We start from the raw sequence: 7,500 nt of genomic DNA, 5'->3' as shown, positions 1-7,500 counted from the left end.
GGGAGGGAGGAGGGGGGAGGGAAGGAGGAGGGAGGGAAGGAGGGAGGGGGGGGGGAAGGAGGGGGGAAAGGAGGGGGGGAAGGAGGGGGGGAGGAGGGAGGGAAGGGGGAGGGAAGGAGGGAGGAGGGGGAGAGGAGGGAGAGAAGGAGAGAAAAGAGAGAGGAAAAGATGAGAAAAGAGAGGAGAGAGAGGAGATGAGAGAGGGAGAGAGGAGAGGAAAAGAAGAGAGAAAGAGGAGAGAGAGAGAAAAAAAAAGGGAGAGAGAGAGAGAGAGAGGGAGAGGAGAGAAGGGGAGAGTGACGAGGAGAGAGAGAGAGAGAGGGGGGGAGGGAGGGAGAGGGGATGGAGGATGGAGAGAGAGGGATGGAGGGATGGGGGGAGGGATGGAGGGAGGGAGGGGGGGGAGAGGGGAGAGAGAGAGAAGAGAGAGAGAGAGGAGAGAGAGGAGAGAAGAGAGGAGGGCGAGGAGGAGAGAGGAGAGAAAAGGAGAGAAAGAGAGAGGGGGATGGAGGGAGGGGAGAGAGGGTTGGAGGGAGGGAGGGGAGGGATGGAGGTGGGGAGAGGGAGAGAGAGGAGAGGAGAGAGGAGAGAGAGAGAGAGAGAGAGGGGAAAAAAGAGAAAGGAAAGAGGGAAAGGGGGAAAAGAAAAAAGAAAAAGGAAAGAAAAGAAGAGAGAGAGAGAGAGAGAGGAGAGCGAGAGAGGGAGGGGGAGAGAGAGAGAGGGGCGAGAGAGAGGAGGAGAGAGAGGGGAAAGGAGAGAGAGGAGAGAAAGAGGAAAAAAAGGGGAGAGAGAGAGGAAGAGGGAGAGGGAGGAGAGGAGACTTACACACAATCTCCACACATCATCCCAAAAACACAAAATAACCATACATACACACTCCTAACAACTAACATATCTCTAGTAATTATAATACTACATACTCAAATCTTAAATACACTCTCATGCCCCCACATACATACAAAACCCATACAACACAACATACCCCCCATACATCCCCACACTACATAAACACTACATACATACACCAACATACCATACACCCCATACATCCCCAAAACATCCCAACACACACATGCATGTAGTTTATACGTACTTTAAAAAATATTTATTTATTTTCAAAAAGTTTTATATGTTTTTTTATTGTATTGTGTTTTTATATATGTAAATATGTCATAGATATATGTTATTGTATATGATATTTGTATTTTTTAACTTTCAAAAAAAAAAAAATATGAATATATTATATATATTATATATTATATAAATATATGATATGATAGATATTTTACGTTAGACATATGCACATCCAAATTTTTATATATATTTATATATATATTAATATATATATATATATTAATATTAATAAATAATGGGGGTGTTGTTTTGCGGGGTTTTGGGGGGCGGGGTTGTGCGTGACATAAAATACATGATAATATACCCCGACACAATAGTGCGCGGGGCCCCATGTGTGGGAGGGGGAAAAGTCGCCCCAGATTTCTCTGCCAACCCAGCAGCTCTGGGGGTGGGCGGCGCCCGCGGGGTGGGGGGGGGGGGGGAGGGGGTAAAAAAAGAAAAATACTTATATGGGAAATTTTTATTTTATTGTAAAAAAGTTTTATTATACTTTTTTTTTTTGGGGGGGCGGTGAGTGAAGCAAACTAAAGTGAGGGTCGTATACTATATATAACGCACACACTCACTACAAAATATATATATTTATATATAAATTATAATTTTATTTTTATTTATATATATTTAGTTTTTACACACCTAATACATACAAAATATACAATATATAAATTTTTTAATTTATTCATATTTTAAGTATATGTTGTTTATTGTGTTATCCATGTTTAAAAAAAAATGTTTATGTATATCATATGTATATACTATTATGATTTTTTTATATATATTTATATATGTAATATACTATTTGTATGTATATTATTTATGTATATATATTATAGTATGAAACTATTATGTATATATTGTATATATACATATCTATATACACTCACGCACGCACATACACACGCGTACGCGCGCGCGCACACACACACACACACACACACACACACACACACACACACACACACACACACACACACACACACACACACACACACACACATATATATTTATAGGTTTCATACATCATATATATATATATATATATATATATATGTATGTATGTATATGTATATGTGTTAATACACATATTTATATTTATATATGTGTGTGTATGTATGTATGTATATATGAAGCATATACGCGTGCATACATACATAAATACATACATACACACACGGGCATATAGGATGTATAAATATAGATACACGTACGTACATACATACATACATACATACATACATACATACATACATACATACATACATACATACATACATACATACATACATACATACACACATACATACATACATACGTACATACGTACATACTTATATATATGTGTGTATGTACGTATATATATTATATATAGAGAGAGATAGATCGATAGATGGATATAGATAAGTGAATACATACAGTCGTACGTAAATACATACATACATACATTCATACATACATAGAGTGATACACATACGAACATGCATTTATACATACATATATTGATACACATACGCACATACATACATATGATTGTATGTTTTTATGTATGTGTTTATGTATGTATGTACATATATATATGTATGTATATATGTATGTATAAATACATATATATATGTATATATACATATATATATGTATGTATGTATATATATTACATATACAATATATGATATATGATATAGGCGGGGAAATGCCACCGTTGGCCATTGCAGAGCAGTTTGTGTCCCGCCCCGAGCCCGCCCTCGATGGAGCCCAGCAGGAGAGGCGGTAGGGCGCGACGCTCGGCCGCCCACCTTCTGTTTACAGAAGGTATTTTGGTCCTGGTGTTCAGCCGAGCTCCGCCGCTTCCCGAGCGTTGGGTTCGGTCGCTAAACAGGATTTCGACGTCAATTGTACAGCCTGAAGGGGAAGGAAAGGCGTCAGGGAGGACTGCAGGCTGGCTCGCCGGGCGCTGATGCTGGTGGGCACAGCGCGGCGGGAGAGACGTCGCGGCGCGGGTTCACTGCCAGCCAGCTGCTGTCGGGACTCCTGACGAAACGCAACCAAAATAGAAACTCGTAGAATGACTCGACTAGGATCCGCCTCGCCGCGGAAACTTCTGGAGAGAGGTAACCGTTCGGCCGACTCACGGCCCTCCCGCTGCCAGGTGAGGCCGCCTCTCGAACGAACACAAGTCATTGTGCTGACTCAGTATTACGAGAGGATTCCCGGTGCCCGATGAGTGCCGATCATTGCCGACTCGACTGTCCGTTTATCAAGTGTGCCGCCTGTGCGATGGATGTGCTTCTCGGCAAGCAAAAACGAAACAAAAACAAAAACGATTATGGCTAATTATTGATTATTTCGTCATTTTGCCAAATTAATGTCATCGATGATGCAGTGGGGGCGGAGTGCCTTTGCGTCTGAAATGCGTCCTCGCATGATGTCGAGTTGTACTCGTTATAGTAAAGGAAAAACGGTTGTGATACTTGATTTTTCCTCCGTAAATTCCAAGCAGTAAGCGTGAGGCTGCGACGAGCAGAAGCAAGTCATCGCGGCTCTCGGCTGCGAACCAAGGGGCGCGAGGCTTAAAAGGCGGTTCAGCGCCTCGCGTGGCGATTCGACCACGCATTGTGTGTAGGGATATGTAGATGTGTGTTTGTATGTATTTGTGTATTTTTAAGTTTGGGCATGAAACACACACACACACACACACACACACACACACACACACACACACACACACACACACACACACATACATACACACACACACACACACACACACACACACACACACACACACACACACACATATATATATATATATATATATATATATATATATATATATATATATGCATCTATATATGCATATATAACCTCTCAATAATGAATTAAGAGAGGCCTATGTCCTGCAGTGGAATGAATGGCTGTTAGATATATATATATATATATATATATATATATATATATATATATATATATATATGCATGGACTGCCGCGATGGTCCAGTGGTCCCGAGTTCAATTCCCCGTCGCCGCGGTTGTAAAAATGCCTGTTTACTTGCTATATCTAGCCCGAGAAAACGACATATGTGACATATGTATGTGAGTGTGTGTGTGTGGGGGGGGGGGTATGTTTGTACATGTATGTGTGAACCATTATCAGCATCGCGATCCCCTGGTGCTTCAGGAGTCATGAGGTGAAGCTTTTCGTTGTCAGGGACGCCCAAAGCTCGCACGCAAGAAGGTGCCCTGCAGTACCTGGTGGAAGCAAGGGGCATTACCTAAACGAAAGCGTCATGTTACTGTGCGTTTAGATTTGTGTAGAGTAAGTAATTGGCAAAAGTTTGGATGCCACGGGGATGCCGCTTATGTGGCTATGTTTGCGTGGTGATGTAGCCAATGTAAGGGTTGAAACGGCTGGCCAATCGCGTCGAGCCCTCCCATCGACACCAGTGACGTCGACTTCGCCAGGAATGCCCCATTTCTCCATCGCGGTTTGCTTACGGCCGAGCATTCTCATTGTCAGAGAGGCACTTTCGCGATCTGTTCGAAGAAGTATGGTGCACAGCCTCCCTTATAAGGCTATATTAAGTGTGCCTTTTAAGCTCCAGAATGGGAGCGCGCCATCAGGCCAGGTGGAGGGGCCGTCCCGGGAATATGCCGTCAGTCGTGATCGAGTGCCCGTGCCAGCCCCTCGCTCGCACCTGAGGGCACGTGAGCAGATCTTCTGTGCCCGAGAACTACCAACTCCACAAAGTTTGCGAGTGTATGTCCTTTACGCTGTGTGACTTGTTCGCGATGCCAAAATGCATAGGACACTGCCGCTGAGGAATTCCTTGTGCAAGTTATGTGCGTCGAAATATTTGAGCTGCTTATGAATATGGCGACGTTTTATGTGTGTGGACCCGGGCCGTTTTCCTAATGCAAATGAACAGCTCGATTTCTTGAAAGGCGTCATTTATAGAAATATTATTAATGGCCCGGAGGTGTCCTCTCCTGTTCGTGAATTTCGTGTGGACTGCGACAAATGCGCAGCGCTAGGAATTTAGAAAATGTCGATGAATGTCTGCCATGGAGTCTAGTATGTACATTTATTCTCGGAAATGGAGAGTTCTAGAGTGGCGGAAGGAGAAAAGTTGGTTTGTGCGGCGGGCCCGGGCGAGCCTTGGTTGGGCGCCTCTGGTGGGCCGGTGGGCTGCCCGGTGGGCTGGCCGGGGGCGCGCTGCCAACACCCTGCCAGCAGCGCGCCCGGGCTTCTAGAACAAGTTGGAGGAACAAGGCCGTAGGGCTGCGGCCGAGCGCGAGTGAAAAGTGGACGTCCGGCGGCGGGAATGGGCTGTGACAGGGGTGGGCCTCCCGACCTCCCCCCCGCGCCCCCCACTCCCCCCCCCCCCCCCCCTCACTCTCACGGGGGGGGGGACTGGGGGGAGGGGGAGGGAGTTGGGGGGGGAGAAGGGGATGGGTGTAGGGGGGGAGGGAGGGGGGATGTGGGAGAGGGAGAGTGGGTGGATCAGCGGGCTGGGGGGCCGGGGGGGGCAGAGGAGACGGGAGAAAATCGGGTTCGTGGCGCTTCGAGTGAGCGCTCAAGCCTCGGCGGAATGACCCGCCCACGGATGGAAAATGCGAAGTCGTGTTCTGCGGATGAGTCAGGCCGTCCAGACCGTCGCCATTCATCTTGCGTAGGCCATATCCCGCTGATTTTCCTGCTCTTTTATAAGTGATGGTTTTCATAGCGAGTGTGGTTGCGACCTCTGGGCAAGCGCCAAGAAATCGAGAGGCACGACATTTTTTTTAGGCAAATGAGATTTTATATTTTATATTGTTTTGTTCGATCTGCAGTGTGTCAACCAGTTGTACAGTCATTGTAGAAAGTTAGCCGCGTAAGTAGCGAGGATTATCAAAGACTCGGTACAGTACTACCAGTGTAGGCGTCTAGATGAAGTTCCGCGGTCCGCGCAGGCATGTGCGCAGACCCTCGGTTGGGCCCTTCGTGATCCTGCTGTAATCTGCGTCACGTTATTTACGTGACTGTGCGCGTGGCTAACTGAGGCGGTGCTCGGATGGACCCCTGCATATTCGACAGACTGAGACGGCGGGGTGTTTCATGCTTGCACTCGCCTGAAGAGCGCTGGACCATGCGATTGGAGAAAGGCGGAGGGGTGTGTTGAGGATCTAAGGGGACCGCAGTGGCGGCTCGCTGGCTGGCCATTGACCTGGTAGGGGTGAGTGAGTGGTGTCATACTCGTCGTTTGATCTGTACGCGTGGGGGCACTGCTGGCCGGTAGAGGGGAGCCGGTGTGATTCGGGGGATTACCTTGATAGAAATGGAATTTGGGGATTGATAGGTAGGAGGTCGCAGGCTAGATGAGGATGTACTGGTGTGATAGTCAGGTCTGATAAGGAGCAGAGCGAGAGAGAGAGAGAGAGAGAGAGCGAGAAGAGGAAGCAGTAGAGAGAGAGTGAGAGAGTGAGGAAGTGAGAGTGAGGTGAGAGAGAGAGAGAAGAAGAGAGAGAAGAGAGAGAGGAGAGAGAGAGAGATACAGCGAAAGAGAGAAGAGCGAGAGAGAGAGATGAGAGAAGAGAGAGAGAGAGAGGGGAGCGAGAGAGAGAGAGAGAGAGAGAGAGAGAGAGAGAGAAGAGAGAGAGGAGAGGAGGGGAGAGAGAGAGGAGAGAGAGAGATGGAGAGAGAGAGAGACGAGAGAGGGGTAGAAGAGAGAGAGAGGGAAAGCGAGAGAGAGAGCGAGAGAGAGAGGAGACGCGCGAGAGAAGAGAGAGGAGCAAGAGAGAGAGAGAGGAGAGATGAGACGTAGAGAGAGAGGGAGAGAGAGCGAGGAGAGAGAGAGAGAGGAGCGCGAGAGCGGGAGAGAGAGCAGAGTGAGGAGAGAGACGAGAGAGGAGAGAGAGAGAGAGGAGAGAAGAGAGAAGAGAGAGAGAGGGCGAGAGGGCGGAGGAGCGCGAGAGAGATTAGAGCGCAGAGAGATAGAGAGAGAGATGGAGAGAGCGAGGACGGAGGAGAGAGAGGAGAGAAGAGGAGAGAGAAGAGAGAGAGAGAGAGAGGAGAGAGAGGAAGAGAGGAGGCGAGAGAAAGGGCAGAGAGAGAGAGGAGAGAGAGAGCAGAGAGAGAGACGAGAGAGGAGAGAGAGTAGAGAGAGAGAGAGGAGAGAGGGAGAGAGAGCGAGAGGAAGGAGAGAGCAGCGCGAGCGAGCGAACGCGAGAGAGAGGAGACGAGAGAGAGAAGAGACAGGAGAGCGAGAGAGAGGAGAGAGAGAGAGAAAGCTATGAAGGCGAGAGAAGAGAGGCCCAAGAGAGCGAAGAGACAGGAAGAGCGAGAGAGACAGATAATAGAGAGAGAGAGAGTCTCCCTCTCTCTCTCTCTCCTCT

The 7,500-nt window shown here is 47.4% G+C and overlaps 1 protein-coding gene across 7 annotated transcripts in view; it reads left to right on the top strand.

Moving 5' to 3' along the window:
* The window catches only part of LOC125043596 (BAG domain-containing protein Samui-like), a 17,963-nt gene that overhangs the window by 4,864 nt on the left and 5,599 nt on the right, over positions 1–7,500 (top strand). The window contains exon 1 of one of the 7 annotated variants that reach the window (XM_047639823.1): positions 4,388–4,885. The exons of 4 other annotated variants lie outside the window; for them this stretch is intronic. The gene's annotated coding sequence lies outside the window, so the exon portion shown is untranslated. Of the gene's footprint in view, positions 1–4,387; positions 4,886–5,662; positions 5,799–7,500 lie in introns of those variants that run through there. 2 more of the 7 variants (XM_047639825.1, XM_047639820.1) reach the window with 2 other exon arrangements.

The sequence above is a fragment of the Penaeus chinensis genome, chromosome 34, assembly GCF_019202785.1.
Source record: "Penaeus chinensis breed Huanghai No. 1 chromosome 34, ASM1920278v2, whole genome shotgun sequence".
In the NCBI taxonomy this organism is placed as follows: Eukaryota; Metazoa; Arthropoda; class Malacostraca; order Decapoda; family Penaeidae; genus Penaeus; species Penaeus chinensis.
This window is presented reverse-complemented; position numbering and strand designations above follow the sequence as displayed.